This window comes from Hippocampus zosterae, chromosome 18 (genome assembly GCF_025434085.1).
Source record: "Hippocampus zosterae strain Florida chromosome 18, ASM2543408v3, whole genome shotgun sequence".
NCBI classification, from domain to species: Eukaryota; Metazoa; Chordata; class Actinopteri; order Syngnathiformes; family Syngnathidae; genus Hippocampus; species Hippocampus zosterae.
Genome location: NC_067468.1, coordinates 6910477 through 6927582, shown reverse-complemented (window position 1 = coordinate 6927582; position 17106 = coordinate 6910477). Strand labels below are relative to the sequence as shown.

The window sequence follows — 17106 nt, the reverse complement described above, 5'->3', positions numbered from 1 at the left end:
CAGCACCGAGCACAAAACCGATATCTGACTCAGTGGTCCAAAACACCTGTGTGCCAATCTTCTTAGCGTGTTCCGTGGCCAAAGGATGCTCGGTGTTTGCTTCATGTTTATTCATTTCTCCGACTGTGTGTGCACAGCATGTGTGTGAATAGTCTGACGGTCATAGATAAGGTGGTGGCTATCTTATCAGGCTGAGCCAACCTATCCTAAGCCCTTAACAGGCCTCAGGTGCCTTTTGCGCGTTGGCATTTTTCCATAGCGTACTTTTATTTTCATATCAATTTTTGTAACTGTCAATCTCAGCTGTTGCCGCGAGCACTCAAATTCCGCCTTCTGAGAGGCATTACAGACTCCATTTCCCTTTCCTCTCTTTCTGGCTCCGACCCAACATTTGCCTCCGTGGAACCCTCTTGATCTTTGTCGTAAAAAAATTGTAAAAAGTTGTAAAGAGGTAAAAGACAAGAAGGGGGCAGGAGAAGACGATTATTGAATGTGGTCAATTTTTCATCTCCCACCCACACCACCAAGTGTTGTGTTCGCTTGTATTATAAAAGTTGTGACAGACAGATTGCACAAGTCCAGTGGTGAGCACACGCACCTCACAGTGCAGAGGCCGTGGGTTCGATCCCAGCTCCGGCTTTCCTGTGTGGAGTGTGCATGTTCTCCCGGGCCTGTGTGGGTTTTCTCCGGGTACTCCGGTTTCCTCCCACATTCCAAAAACATGCATGGCAGGCAGATTGAACACTCTAAATTCAGTGGCGTGCGGTGAGGTGCATGGTTGGTGAGGCACTGACTCCTTTAGTGTCAGATTGACAAATATATAATGCAAAAAAGGGTAGCGTATTCAATTGGCTAAACATTATACTTGCGACATGCAGATATACGGCAACTGTGTGCCCTGCGATTGGCTGGCAACTAGTTCACAGGGTGTCCCCCACCTACTGCCCGAAAGACAGCTGTGATGGGTTCCAGCACCCCCCGCGACCCTTATGAGGGTAAAGCGGATCGGAAAAATGGATAAATGAAAGATTGCACACCAAAAAAAAAAAAAAAAAAAACATTTGTCGAGTTGATGATCAAGAGAGCTTTGAGAGAAAAAAAAACATTGCAAGTTTAGCCACTGATTTAAACTCGACATGCAGGGCACCCTTGGAAATAAAAATCTTCATTAGCAATATTTGTCGAACCGGGCACACCCCCCATTTGGGTAGTTTTCCTTTCCTGAGAGTGTCCATATTTGCTGTACCGTAAATTCCTTAACGGCGCTCTTCCTTTGCTAGTCGTCTTAAAAAGCAGGATAGGAAACAGAGCAGAGGAGAAGAATTGGGGGACCGTTGGCTGGATTTTGATTGCTTTTTGTTCATTGTCCTGTACTCGAGTGGCTCCTATGGTGCATTGCTTTGTTGTCTCAGTGCATCTCCTTTCTTCCTCCGCATATACTTGTGATTGCCTACTCGACCACCTATTTTGAAAGAAAATGGCGTTGGTTGAGGTAAACAATGATTTTGGTGGGGAGTTTTTTTTTCTCCTCTTTTTAAACATTTAATTAGTGCTTGTTTTTAGTCACGTATATGTAAACATTGATACAAGTGAAGGAACAGGCTCTCATTTGCATTTCATTTGAATTAGCACCTCTCCACGTTGTCTGATGTCGCATTAGTGGATCCGTGATCAAACGATGGGGATTGCTGGCTTTGAGCCAAGAATGGCCCATTTCCAATTTTTTTTTTCTCCACCACAGAGCAAACTGTGCTTTCTAGGGTTGGTTTCTAATGAAGCTTTGGGCTCAGCGAAGATACAACAAAATACCACAATCAACTCTGAGAGAGCTCCATTTTACTAGGATTGGAAAACATGGCACATTTATTTCTTCCAAACTCAATTTTGGATCGCAAAGGTGATTTGTTGAGGTTTGTGCCATGCCCATATTTGAAGCCTGATCTCACCTGCAAGCACTTTTTGTATGGCAACTTCATTAGAAATTCATTGTTTCGTCCAAAAATAAGTCTGCCCTTCAACCAGTCTCCCACGCATGCTTGCAAAGGTGATGTCATGACGATTATGAAACAATAAAGATTAGTACGGATTTTGGCATGTTGTGTCGATGTGGGCCGGGAGTGTAATTAGCCCTACTTTAATCCCCTCTTTGCTTCAAAATATTTAGCTTTCATCTTATTTAGATTTTTTTTTTGGAGCTCGCCATTTTCTTGCATAATAAGAATCCATTTTCTGAATAATTTTAGAACAGCCAATTAATGCTGTCAGCTTCTATACAAGGCATGCGGGATTTGCTTTTGCTGATTTGCTTGTTTGTTTTACGTTGCCACGATTATTTATTTATTTTATTTTTGTGCTCTTTGATGCTGTGACCTCTTTATGTCCTGTCAGTGCAGAAGTGCTGAGCTGTAAAAAATCATCTGTAATTATGTACAAAGAGTCTGAAAGAAGTAAACAAGCTGAATTTGAATATGTGTTGATCTGCGCACGGAAAACAGAGATGTACCGGTAGATACAATTTGTGTTTGCAAATGAGGACATTTGAAAATGAAACCGACATCTGGATGCAGCGTTTGGGAACTGAGAGGTCACAATCATCTCGGCTTTTTGGGCATCTATGGAACAAAAAGCATTTGGCCCGCAGACCTCAGTGAACTGATGGGATTTATGGTAGCTGGTGAAATGGATGGGTAAAATCCATCCATCCATCCATCTGTCCATTCATCCATCCTCTACCGCTAATCCTGTTCAGGGTCACGGGTGTGTTGGGCCAATCCTAGTTGACCCCAAATAGGCAAACATGTATTTTCAGAAGCAATTTGAAGTAATTCATGAAGCTGACATGCATGTGCTTGGAAGATGGGGAAAAAAGCTGCTGTACGAGGGAGGAAAATCCCAGCATGCTCAGAGACAATTTACAAGTTCCACACAGAAAGGCCTGAGTTCAGAACCTTGACCTGTGAGCCAGGCATGCTCCCCACAAGAGGTGCTGCTATCTGAGCAAAGCGACACCAAGGAAATCCTCAAGACATGGCCGGGGATTTTTGACTTTGTACACACTGACAGCGTTTGAAGTTTTACTGAATTGGATTTTCTTTCCTCTCTTCAATCTCAAATGCCCAATTTCGGGACTCAGCCCATCTTCCCCTCTCTTGTAGCTGCTGTAGTTAAACCTCCGCTATTCTGCTGTAATGGAGTTATTTCAGCTTTTATATTCAGCACCAGACTGCTTCATCAAAGTTTGTGACGTGGCTGCAGCAACAGCCGTTTTACAACACGGATGATTTACCTTGATGTGCGTTGCATGCTAAGTGAGGCTTGTGCGCACGTGCAAAAATGTGTGTGTGTGTGGGTGTTTGCGTGTGGTAGCAGACAGTGTGGTAATATGCTCACCTATCCCTGACTGCAGACTGATGGGCAGGTGGAGAGAATGGAAGCCAGATGGAAAGAAGAAGGCAAAAAAAAAAAAAAAAAAGAATGTCCAAAGGAGAATTCACAAATGCTTTACGCTTGCATTTTGCATTGGATCTGTCGGCAATACGGCTCTTGCTCATTCAGGAAGTGATAATGAACAGACTGATGAAAACATTACTTTAATAATCACCAAATATTGATGCCAAGGTGGATTATCTTGGACTGGAAGGAACTTCGCCTTAAAGTCGATATTTCAAGCAAAAATAATGCATTTTTTTGTGAGCCCACCCGGAGGGTTTTTATGGGTTTTCAATGTCAAAATTCAACACTGTGCCAATTGTATTTCTGAAGGATTTAATTTCTTAGGAGGAGATGAAGGCTCGGTTAGGGAAATGGCAAATATCAACGATTTTAGGAATGTCAGAACAAAAGCTAAAGCTAAATTCACGTTTTTTTTTGTGTGCGTGTTTTTTGAATGTAACTGACTGTGGTTTCCACTCAACAGGGTGAAGAAAAGGATTGTGCAGAAGTTCATCTTTTCCAAGGTAATTATTATTTTTTAATTTTTTGGGCGAATATGCTCAAATACGGTAATGTTTTCATGACTGTCTGCCTCATTTTGTATTTGCATCATGAGGATTATAATGGAGAATAATGACTGTAAAATCCTCTGAATACCATGCGCCCTTATATGATTTGCCCAATAATCATTGAAAAGTAGTTCATTCACTGTACTTGTGTATAATACAGTACGTTCCCTTGATTTACTGCTATCATTTACTGGTGACGAACATCAAAGAACACTCGAAGCATCCCAATAAAGTCTAGATGCTTTTAAATCCAGGTTAAAAAACAAAATAATAAAAACATACTGTTTTCCCATACCGATGATTAAGGTCTTTCGGATTCTTTTTCAACATCACGTTTTCAGAAATCTTGTTCTAGCACTGCGTGCACTCTTGGTGATTCTAGTAAGCTATTTTTTAACTCTGCTTTTCAATGTCTTAAATTGCGTAACTGCTTTTACTTTGTAAATGTGACGTAGTGTATGAAATGCGCGATAAATCAGTGATTTTATTCTTATTTTGCAACCATGCTTAGATACTGCTAAATGTGAAAATGCCTTTTTTTTTTATGAGCCCCCCTCTGTAATACATCCCGTTGTGATATTTTTATTGATTTTATTTTTTAATGTGTGATTCACGCGATTTTACGGTACAAATTACATAAATGCATTTTTCATTATTGTTGACTTCAAAGCTGTAGCTCATATTGAAGCCGTCTAGGAAACAGTTCTCAGTGTGATACAAATATTGCTAAATACAGACAGATTTGAGCATAGAAATTTTCACGCAGTGATGACAGTTCAGTACACTGCTTGACTTCCTGAAAAAAAACAACAAAAAAACCCCACATAATTTGATGCAAAAGAAAGTCTTAGCGAGAGTTGGTTGTGACCTCCACCGGGCCGGGCCTTCAGTGTGGTGTTCTCTGCCTCTGCGTCTGTCGCCTGTCTGTGGCCGTATTTTGTGACCGTGGTGACGTGTGTGTCAGTGGTAGGCGTCTTGATGTGCATATATATGCGTGTGCGTATGCGAGGAAGCGGATTCGGTGAAGCCAGATTGAGTTCCTCTCTCCAGAAAACATGCACATACACCCCCACCTGTCCACTAAATATCCCGACAGAGTGGATGCACATGTAGCGATATATCCAGATTCCAAAGAGGCCAATGCCATACCTTCATTATGACACCTCAAACTATAAAGTTACGAACAGGGATGTCTGCGACCGTCACAGTGCTTTAATCATAAATGCTCTGTTTATTCACTTACAGGATAGCTCGAACAGATGTAACTCATTAAGATTTACAAGAATGAATTTTTTTTTTAAATGTATATATTTTAGATAAACATGACTGGTTGAAGGGCGGCCCGGTAGTCCAGTGGTTAGCACGTCGGCTTCACAGTGCAGAGGTACCGGGTTCGGTTCCAGCTCCGGCCTCCCTGTGTGGAGTTTGCATGTTCTCCCCGGGCTGGCGTGGGTTTTCTCCGGGTGCTCCGGTTTCCTCCCACATTCCAAAAACATGCGTGGCAGGCTGATTGAACACTCTAAATTGTCCCTAGGTGTGAGTGTGAATGGTTGTTCGTTTCTGTGTGCCCTGCGATTGGCTGGCAACTGATTCAGGGTGTCCCCCGCCTACTGCCCGAAGACTGCTGGGATAGACTCCAGCACCCCCCACCCCCCGCGACACTAGTGAGGATCAAGCGGCTCGGAAGATAAATGAATGAATGACTGGTTGAATCAAAGTTTCAAATTGTTGCTTATGCAGCTACTGTCAAGTCAAGTCAAGTCAACAGTATTTATAGAGCACTTTCAAACAGCCATCGCTGCATACAAAGTGCTGTACATGGAGCGATTTAACATATACAATAAACAGTAAGACGAATCAGTAATAAGTAATAAGGCGGTAGAAAGCACCAAGCAGTAAAACCAATAGCAAATCTAAGTCATGCTGAGTCAAACGCCAAAGAATACAAGTGAGTTTTGAGGAGGGCTTTAAAGATGGGCAGCGAGGAGGCTTGCCGAATGTTCAGTGGGAGGTCATTCCAGAGAGATGGACCAGCAACAGAAAAGGCTCGATCCCCTCTGAGCCTCAGTTTAGTTCTTGGTACGTCTAGCAAAGACTGGTCCACAGACCTGAGGCGCCGGGCAGGGGTGTAGGGGCGTATGAGCTCAGAGAGGTAAGGTGGCGCGAGATTATTCAGAGATTTGAAAACAAAGAGGAGGATCTTAAAAATAATTCTAAAATGAATGGGGAGCCAGTGAAGGGATGCCAAAGTAGGAGTTATATGCTCCCTCTTACGAGTACCAGTCAAGAGGCGAGCAGCGGCATTCTGTACCAGCTGAAGGCGCTTGATGGAGGACTGGCTGACTCCAAAGTACAGGGCGTTGCAGTAATCGAGCCGGGATGTGACAAAGGCATGAATTACTGTCTCAAAGTGTTCATGTGAGAGGAAAGGTTTTATTTTGGCCAGCTGTCTAAGGTGAAAGAAGCTGGATTTAACAACGGCACCAATTTGCCGATCGAGTTTGAAATCACTGTCCAGTTTAAGTCCCAAGTTTGAGACCGTTGATTTCAGATAAGGAGATAGGGGGCCCAAGTCTACAGGATGGAATGTACAAGGTCCACTGGGGCCAAACAATATCACCTCTGTCTTCTTTTCGTTGAACTTCAAGAAATTTTGTGCCATCCAGGTTTTGATTTCTTCCAGACAGGATAGGAGTGGCCTTAATGAGAAGGTGTCTTTCTTGCTCAGTGGGACATAGATCTGGCAGTCATCTGCATAGCAGTGGAAAGGAATACCATGTTTCCTTAAGATGGAACCCAATGGGAGCAGATACAGCGAGAACAGCAGAGGCCCCAGAATTGAGCCCTGTGGAACACCACATGACAGGGGAGCAGTGCGTGATTCAGAGCAGCCAAGGCTGACACAAAAGGTCCTGTCAGCTAGATAGGACCTAAACCAATCAAGAGCACTCCCGCCAATGCCCACCAAGTGCTGCAAACGAGTCAGCAGAATACTGTGATCCACTGTATCAAATGCTGCAGTTAAGTCCAATAAAACCAGACACACGTGGTCTCCAGAGTCATTTGCCAGGAGGATGTCATTAGAAACGCGTAACAGGGCTGACTCCGTGCTATGCATCGTCTTGAAACCTGACTGGAAGACCTCCAAGATGTTATGTTCATCCAAGAAAAGTTTCAACTGCATGTGCACCACTTTTTCCAGAATTTTGGAAATGAAAGGCAGTTTGGAAATGGGTCTGTAACTTGACAGCTCATCTGGATCAAGACCAGGTTTCTTGATCAAGGGTTGGACCACAGCATGTTTAAACTGTTGGGGAACTACACCAGAAGAAAGGCTGCTGTTGATGATATCCAAGACCGATGCACCAACACTCGGGAGAACCTCCTGAAAGAAGCGTGGGGGAAGAGAGTCGCAAGGGGAGCCAGATGGCTTCGTCTGGCGAACTACATCCTCCAAAAGCGCCAAGGACACAGTATCAAAAGAATTTAGGACAGCTGAACATGGAACATGGACAGAGGGGTCAGATGCGGTATTTGGGACCGGAATCCTAGCTGTAGAGACCTTATCAATAAAGAACTGAAGGAATCTGTTGCACATCTCGGCTGAAGAATCCGAGCAAGTAGGCAGAGGGGGTTTGAGTACAGAATCTATCGTTTTAAATAGTGCACGAGGGTTGTGACGGTTGGCTAGAATAAGGTCCGACAGATATTCTCTTTTGGCCTCTTTTACTGTGAGCTGGTAGATACGCCAGCTGTCTTTCCAAATTTGAGAAGAGACATGCAATTTGTCTCTTTTCCACTTGCGTTCAGCTTTGCGACACTCCTGCCTAGCTGCGCGGGTAATGTCGTTAAACCATGGCTCGGGTTTAGGCTTTGGCAGCACAATTTTTGAAGGAGCCACCAAATCCAGGATGGCCCGGCATGACGAGTCGAACCAAGAGGTGAGTTCCTCTGTGTTAGACGAGGGTACGCAAAGGTTATTAAAGGCATCAGAGAAACGACTAGCAGTGTGAGGGTTAAAAATTCGGCGTTTACAACTAGGAGCGCCAGATTTCACAGCAGCATGCGATAAGACTACGTCAAATAAAACTGCCATGTGATCAGAAATTCCATTTTCAAGGACTTCCAGATTTGACACCGTTATACCATGAGCAAGGACAAGGTCTAAAATATGTCCTTGTTCGTGTGTCGGGCTGGTCACATACTGCACAAAATTAAAAGAGTCGATAAGTCTTAAGAAGTCTTTTGCTAGCGTTTTTTCCGGACAACATACATGGATATTAAAATCCCCCATTAGGAGAATACGATCATATCTCAGCCTGATTTCCGCAAGAAAGCTTGAAAAGTTGCTTAAAAAGTCTTTGTTGTATTTAGGAGGACGGTAAATGACAGCACAAAGCACCGGGAAAACACGACCAACTTCAAAGAAGGTTGCTTCAAAGCTGTTGGCAGATGTGGTGAATGTGCACCGTTTACATTTGAAATTGTTCTTAAAAATGCTTACCGTACCTCCACCACGTCCTGATGTCCTCGGGGTATCGAGGAAATCACAGTCAGGTGGTAACAATTCAATCAAAGCTTTGTACTCACCGGTACCTGCCCAAGTCTCCGTCAGACACAAAAAATCCAAGTCATTGGAAAGAAAATACTCCCTCAGAATATGGGTCTTGTTCGTCAGCGACCGGGCGTTTAACAACGCTGTGGGAAGATAAATGGAAATTTTAAATAGTGTCCTGAAGTTAGCTGGCGTTAATTTGAGTTTGCAAAGAGTGAAAGTCAGTTGCTTGCACAGATGGTTGTTCATCTCTGTGTGCCCTGCGATTGGCAGGCAACCAGTTCAGGGTGTTGCCAGTCAATCGCAGGGCACACACACACACACAAACATTGACACTTAATATTACATTTAAGGACAATTTGGAGTGTTCCACTGACCTCCCATGCATGTTTTTGTAATGTGGGAGGAACCATTATTTTTATTTTATTTACTTATTTATTTTGCTGGAGCCCAGTCTATTTTAAAAGGTCACATTCGGAAATTCACAGTTCTCTGTCACAGTTATCTCTAATGATAACTATAAAACAAACACATGTGAAGCATAACGTAAATGAAAACACTTGAATACAAATATATATTTTTTTAGATTGTGATGCTTCATGTCCAAATGAAATTCTGACATTTCATGTGAGTGACATTCCATTTATTGGGTGGTAAAAGACAATCTGATGAACCGGAAGGGCAATTTCACAACTAATCCCCATTTTGCCTTCAAAGACTGAATTAAATACCACTGAAAAATGAGAAGTTTGTACTCTTCTTCATCTCTTTTCTGTGTGCCATTACAGTTCTCTTATTAGCATTCAGAAAAGTGCTTTGGAGATGACTCAACGTGTCAACTGTACAAGTGTGTACGTACATCTCTTGCCAATGTGTGTCTGTGTGTGAGGTCGCTAGTAATGTGAGTGTGCGCTTTGATCCCTCAGTGTCGCCATGTCACCCTAATCACTGTTTCACAGTCAGTCTGTGTCGAGGTCGCAGGTTTCAAACACACAAATGTGTTTGGATGGGGGATTTGTGCACATTTTTAGTTATGTATATATATATATATATATATATATATATATATATATATATATATATATATATATACATATGTATATATATACATACATTACGCACATGGGATTAGATTTTCAGCTGCAGTGTTCCAGAGTCAGTATTAGTATCACTGATGGCAACCTCTGCCCTCAGCACTGTCGACATGGCATGATAAGACAAGGCATATCATTCCAGAGCAGCGCAATCCAGAGGCTGCAGACAGGCACAAGCTCTCTCTCTCTCTCTCTCTCTCACCCCTCCCTGCCCCCCAGGCTGGACCCCAAGCTGGGTTGACAGTACCCATGTAGCCTCTGCGCCCTGACAAGGCCAAATTAAGATCACCACCAGATGCCATCGCCCTAACCGAGAATTGCTGACAAGGGAGAATTGTGCTAACCGAGCTCCATCCCTACTTTGATGACATAGCAATGACAGTGGAACCTTCAAACCCCTTTGAGGTTGATTCAGAATCCAACCAAAATTCAGGGGAAATTCACCAAGACCAATTTGGAGTTATTTTATACAACAAAGAATAAGAGGAAATTGCTGTTTTGTCTCTCTTGGCGAAAATTTGCTTAGCACATTTGACAATAAAGTTGTACTTGGTACTTGCTCATGCTGTCATTAAATATGAGAGAGAAGGAAAAAAAATGAGTTCAGCTTTTTAAACCCAAATTTGAGGTGCCTCACTGGGCTCCTCTGAGAAGTGAGAAATTGATCAAGAATGAACTTTAACCACTCAAACAATATTTTTCTATTCGGGAATGCAAATCATTAACTGGAAAGAGTGGTTAGGTACAACAAATATACCGGTGGCTTTTTGACCCTGGGATTCTTTTCGATGGGAAAAAATACTGAACAGGTCCGAACAAATAGGAGGTCAAAAGAACTCTTGCTCATACTATAAAGTGCCGAAAAACATGAGAGCCGAGGCTACGGAATCCATCCTGTTGGCCGACAAGGCAAGGGTTCCAATTAAATGTAACTCTATTGACTTGCCATGTTGACAAGGGAGGAGCGAGCACTGAGCTAGCATGTGTTGCTGACGAGACACTGGATGCTGTGACAAGCTGTTTGCTATTCCCCGGCCATGCTGCCGTGGCCGGGGTCACATTGACAAATCCAGTTTGGAGACACCTCAGCCTATCATTCCAGCAAACATTGGTAGTGCTTGAATGTGTGTATCCATTGATGGGGATTAGCGGGTTTGTGTGAGGTTGCCTCACTGGGCTGGCCCCGGTTGCTGTTGGAGATCGGGATGCGTATGCGTTTAATGTCAGCGATTGTGTGCTTGTTCGTTTGCAAGGCTGACAGGGGTAAAGCACAGATTGCAATGACAAAGAAAAGGAATTTGAATGAGGGAAAAAAAGAGGATCGGGTACGTTTGCTTGGAGGATGGAATAGGCTTTGGAACCATTGTTATTCGTCTTCTTTGTCATTCTGCCTACCCTTATCTCTCTATTTCAAATCTAGCGCTTACTCTTGACTCCAGCTTTGCTCACCCAATGTCTGTTCCCTTAAATTTATCTCATTTATCTCATTGCCTCTATTGTTCTGATGTTAAGAAAAAAAAATCACAAATCTTGCTCATTCTAATCTGATCCGAATGCACTTAATTTATTTCCTTTTTTTTAAAATCTTGTTGCAAACTTTAACTTTAAATCTGAATCTTACATACATCATGCGGGTACATTAATGTAGTGATTTGCAAACAGCTTGCAGCAGCACATGAGTGTATTTGAATGAAAAATGATTTATTTACTGAAAAAAAATGTTTGCCAAGGATGTCGTGTCACAGTCAGAATGACAAAATGTTCTTCTAAGAGATGACGGAAATACATAACCTATGCATCTACATTTTTTTTATTCCCATGTTCATTCCTTCATTCATTTTCCGATCGCTTATCCTCACAAAGGTCTGGGGGGGTGCTGGAGCCTATCCCAGCTGTCTTCGGGCATTAGGCGGGGGACACCCTGAACCTGTTGCCAGCCAATCACAGGGCACACAGAGACGAACAACCATCCGTGGTCACATTCACACCTCGGGACAATTTAGAGTGTTCAATCATCCTGCCATGCATGTTTTGGGAATGTGGGAGGAAACCGGAGTACCCGAAGAAAACCCACGCAGGCCCGGGGAGAACATGCAAACTCCACACAGGGAGGCCGGAGCTAGAATTGCACTCCGCACTGTGAGGTTGATGCGCTAATCACTGGACCACTGGGTTAAATGAATGTAGTTTTATTGTTCGGTATATACAGGGCTTTATTTTAGAGATGCAAGATTAATGCATGGCACGCGAGGTAACTGCACAGAGGCAGGTTAGAGCCGGTTTTGTTCATTTCATAATATTCAGATAATGTTGTAGAGATGTGTCAACCAAGGCAGTTTTTCACAATAGCCACAGCTAAACCAGACACAGAAAATTGGCAGATCTCAGCCACTCCTGTAGTCCTGCCTCCGAAGAGCCCTCAGCAATATCAACCCCGGACAGAAGATAGTCCACCTAAGAATCCCCAGACTCAGTTTCCTCATTGTAAGCAATGTTGGTGGAAAAGGAGGTTTTCTCCCCACTAAATTACATTATTATGAGACAAGGTCAATAGCCTCCCAACCCACTATTCACAGTATGTGGTGCACCACTTCCACCTCCAGAGCTCCTGGATGGTAGACCATAATTTCCTCAAAGTTGTCTGGTAGTCATTCTCCATGGCTGAGTCAAATTCTTCCCGCAACTAAGTTTTTGAGTATCGACGCTGAATCCCGCTTGCATGGTCCCACATGCCAAAAGGTTCCGATAAGATGCCTTATTTAACAGGAAGGCATCCCTCAGCACAGATGTTCTACAATGGGTTTGGGGATGAAGGTCACAACATACCCCGACAACTTCGGCCAAGGCTCCGGTCAGCCCTCTCAGCAACGGAGGCACCAAACATGGCCCACTTCGACACAGTATCCCTTGCGTGGTCAAAGTTCAACCAGAAGTGGGAGCTGAAACATCTTCTGACAGGGAGCTCTGCCAGACACTCCAAGAAAACCCTCACAATACATTTGGGACTGCCAAGCCGTGTATCAAAGTGAGGCCGACAATATGAAACCAGAAGCTCTCTATCTCACCACAGCGGCTCAGTCTCCTTTCTTACCAGTGGGACCACACAAACGCCTCCACCATAGTAAGGTGACACCTCAAGGCGGGCGTATGTTTGTTTGTGTGTATTTATGTTAATTAATTCATTATAAGTGGTGTCTTAATGTTTTTTTTGTTTTTTGTTTTCATTTTCCAATGCCCGTCTCGCTGGCACCACCCCTACCCCCACTTGCCTTATTTGCCTAGCCATCTCCGGTTGTCTACAGGCCAGTCTCTAGTCCAACAGACTCATTGATTTCAACCTCTCTCTCCTCCCTCTCCATTTCTCTCACACTCTCTCTCCCTCCCTCTCAAATAAACACACAAGCACACACAAACACACTCTCCCTCAGCATTTCTGCCACAGCCTCCACCCTTGCTTAGTAACGTCTCTAATTGCAATCAATTAGGAAACTTCAGAAGGCTGAAATAGGAGCTGTGACAAGGGGCTGAGCTGGCAGAGAGAGAGTCGGTGTGGAGGGATGAGCTAATGGTAATAATGTGATTGATGTGGCCACAGCATCTGAAAGTCACATCATTTTTCACACAAGGTATTGATCGGTGACAACCTCCTCTTTTTAGCTCTGAGGCTCAACGGATAAGGAATGGTACTCATGCTGCCACATTTGGGGCATTGGAATACACCAAACGGAAGTGTATTCACACATTCTCCAAAAGGCATTCTCATGTAATTATTTAAAAAGAAATCAATCAATAAAGGCAGTCATTGTGTTGAATGAGCAGATACTATCACTTATTATTGATTTGCATGAGGCACTCATGGTATAGTGGGACATTCGCCCGACTTATGTGAGGGCAACGTGGGATGAGATCCCACTCAGTGGCGCTGTGGATGTCCGCTTGCTGGCGACCAGTTCAGGGTGTTGTCTGGCCTTACGTCCGAAGTCATCTGGGATAGGCTCGAGCACCACCCTGCGACCCCGTTCAGAATAAGTGGTGTGGAAAATGGATAGATGGACTACTTATTTGCATATGGAAAGCACAAGGAAGTCATCCACTAATTGTTGTTTGTCAGTATGTTCTGAGTATAGCACCGAAAATGCTTTACCCATTCCTATAAAACCTTGACCCATGGATGCAAAAGTACAATTTCGTGCTTTCTGAACTAGCCTTTACATGACCCGATGTACCCTACTTGGAAGAGAGACAACACATCCTTGATGACCACCAAAGCAGTTGCACTCGATTGAATGACAATGAAATGACCTGAATGAATGAGAATATTCACAGCAAAACTCCACTTTCAAATTTGGGGAATTTGTCATTCACAAGTACACAGTTATCGCGGATCCAACACGGCACACACAAAAGTGTAACAGCTGGTGAACCAGGTTGCAGCCCAACCAGATAACTGGATTTAATTCAAGTTCAGAACATTAAATACAGTCATGCTTAAAGATAATAAAAGGATTGCACCGGCAGCACATTTCATTGCTTGTAGACAGCGTGAAATAGCTTGTCAAAGTCTCGCATCTCCGCAGGAAAGTACCCTGTGCTTTCATAGCATGCAGCTATAGCTTCTACTGTTATGGAGTCAGGAGCAGCTGATCAAACATCGTCCTGACCTTCCCCATTTCTTTATTTCAAATTGTCTGCATATGTTGAGCTTATTGGTCCCAAGACACAACCTCACAGACAACTTTCCTCAACTCGTCTTTTGTAGCTATACAACGACAAGTTTTTCCTCCCCAATGGCAAGTATTATAAACACTGGAGTATTATTTACCAGAAGTGCTTCTTTATAGCTTATGTTGTCTGTTGCCAAGGCAACTTTCCAGAATCGTTTGATGCAAAGCTTGTAAATTAATAAAATGGTCATTAAAAAAAATATATTTAGCCAAGGGCTTAAGTGTTTTTTTAAGGCATACTGTATAGTCTAGGGTCTCATGTTTAGCTGTCTCTACCCCAGGGCCGACAAACCCTTTTATCTTGTCACCCTAATGCATGCATGCGCCTGTGTGTGCTTGTGTCTGTTTCTGTGTGTGTGTGTGACAAAAAAGCAAAAGAGTGCCAGTGTGAGATAGCAGGATAGGGAGATGGGATGATCAATACGGAGACGTCAGGAGGTCTGCTTCTACCAAAGAGAGCGAGAGAGCGAGAGAGAGAGAGAGAGAGAGCGAGCGAGCTATGGAACAGGACACCCAGCAGTGAATGGAGGAGAAAGCAATCGAATGGAGGCAGTGAGGAAAATAAGCCGGTAGGAGTGTTGTAGTGTCTGTGTGTGTGTGTGTGTGTGTGTGTGTGTGTGTGTGTGTGTGTGTGTGTGTGTGTGTGTGTGTGTGTTGTGGGCGTGGGGGTGGAACAAATGAGGCAGGCCGGGTCATTTTGGGGCTTGTATACAGTGGGAAAGTATCAAGGAAGAAAGATGGTGACTCAACGATAAATAAAGCAAAAAGGTGGAATTAAGCGGATGAACACGAACACGTCATTGTTAAAAAATATACAAAAAAGAAAGTGTTTGACCGTTTTGGCACCACACTCATTAATTGTGTACAATTCTGCATATTTTGCTCTTGATATCGGTGCTTTAGAAAAATGAAGGTCGATGCACCATCAAAATTCTTATTCTCAAGTAATTGTCATGATCTTTAAGTGTTTTTGTCATGTTTCCCTTTTTTTATTCTGAAACCGTTAAAAGACAGGATATAATTAGGACAAAGTTTATTGGTAAATATCAAATTCAATTTTTTCCTCTGCATGGCAGTGTCTGGATTTTTTTCTTAAATGAACAAAATGCACAAAGTGATCATCAGAAAACAAATTTGGCTTTTTTTTCGGGTATTCTCAATTCAAAATCTAAATAAAATGCATTCCTTCATTTAAATGCCCTGCATTTTCTTTTTACCTGACAAAATAAGTTAGTCAAAGTTCACAACAAATTCGTACCATTTAGGAAACTGATTTTTGTTTTGCAAGTATAAAATGCATTAAGGGAATTCATTACAAAACCAAAACAACATGTCTCTTCTTCAGTGCATGTGTCCATATGATGTGTGTGCGTGATGTGTGTGCGCGCCCGCGTGCACGCCCTGGTGTCGAGTGGGCGGGAAGATTGGAGCCTGCACCTTGCTTGTTTGTGCTGCGAAGTCACAAGGGGAAAGGGGAAAGGGTGGGGGTGGGGAGGGTGGCTGAGCAAATTGTGTGATCCGATCTTGATACTGACTTGGTCTTGTTACTATCGAGAGTTGGTTCGATCCGTCCACCATGAGGGCTAAATGTGATGGAGCAGTAGAAATATCTTGGCAAGTTAATCATAAATGTAATTTTAAGGCGTGCAGAAAACCTCAAACAAAGCGTGAATTGCTTTGGGCCGATGTCCCAAAAAAATTGGTTGTGTAAATGATATAAATAAGCAGGACAAAATGGGGATCCTCATTTTCGCATACAACTCATCTTCTGTACCGGTTACCCTGTTCAGGGTGACGGGTGACCTTGAGCCTCTTCCGGACAACAGCCTGGACGGCCAATCCCATGGCAAAGAGACGGACAACTATTCACACTGGCATTCGCACCAGCACCGAGTTGAAACCGAACCTTCCTTAAAATAACAATAATAATAACAGTAAATATATTTATAAGAATCGTTTTGATGCATAATTCAGGCATTGTAAACATCAAATGGGGAAAGAAGCCAACGTTATTCCTCAAGATCTAAAAGCTTCGACTTGACACCCATAATGAATATTTAAACTTTGATGACCTTCCCCCTCCATGTGTCAGTAAATGATTCATCATTCTCCTCCCACCTCTCTATTTTTATACCTTTTGTCTTCTTTTTATCTAGCTCTCTTTTGTCTTTTGCCCCCCACCCACCCCCAGATTGCTGTCATTCGAGATTTTTCAAATCTTTAATCAACACAGAACCATGGAGAGATGAAGCAGCTCGCGGACGACTGCAAACGAACACTCCTATAAATAAGAAAACTGAGCTATGTTTATGCTCTCTGTGGAAATCATGAAATGTTTTTGGGTTTTTTTTCTTTCCACGAGACCTGAGGATTAAATTTCATCATGGGTTCTGTGTATAGTACAATTTAATGCATGACAAGCAGCATACACCCTTGTATATTATTAGATGTACAAGAGTAAAAAAACAAAACAAAAAAAATCAAATTTTAGGCCAAAAAATGACCATGATACCTGACGTAATGAAATTACATTTTCTAGGGGGTAAACGTTTTTCAATATGAAACATGAAACACCCAGGATACAAAAGGCTTCATCTGAGTTGTATTATACCAGGAAATTGAAGATTTGATATCACATAGCACACTTCCTAAACCTCTAATTTACGAATAACAAAAATAAATAAATAAATACATAAATAAAACAATCAATATTTACTGTAGTTTTAGAGAGA

The 17106-nt window shown here is 42.8% G+C and overlaps 1 protein-coding gene across 2 annotated transcripts in view; it reads left to right on the top strand.

Annotated features, from left to right (window-relative positions):
- The window catches only part of cntfr (ciliary neurotrophic factor receptor), a 184445-nt gene that overhangs the window by 20522 nt on the left and 146817 nt on the right, over positions 1-17106 (top strand). For both annotated transcript variants that reach the window (XM_052050301.1, XM_052050302.1), the window contains exon 2: positions 3917-3956. The gene's annotated coding sequence lies outside the window, so the exon portion shown is untranslated. The remainder of the gene's footprint in view (positions 1-3916; positions 3957-17106) is intronic.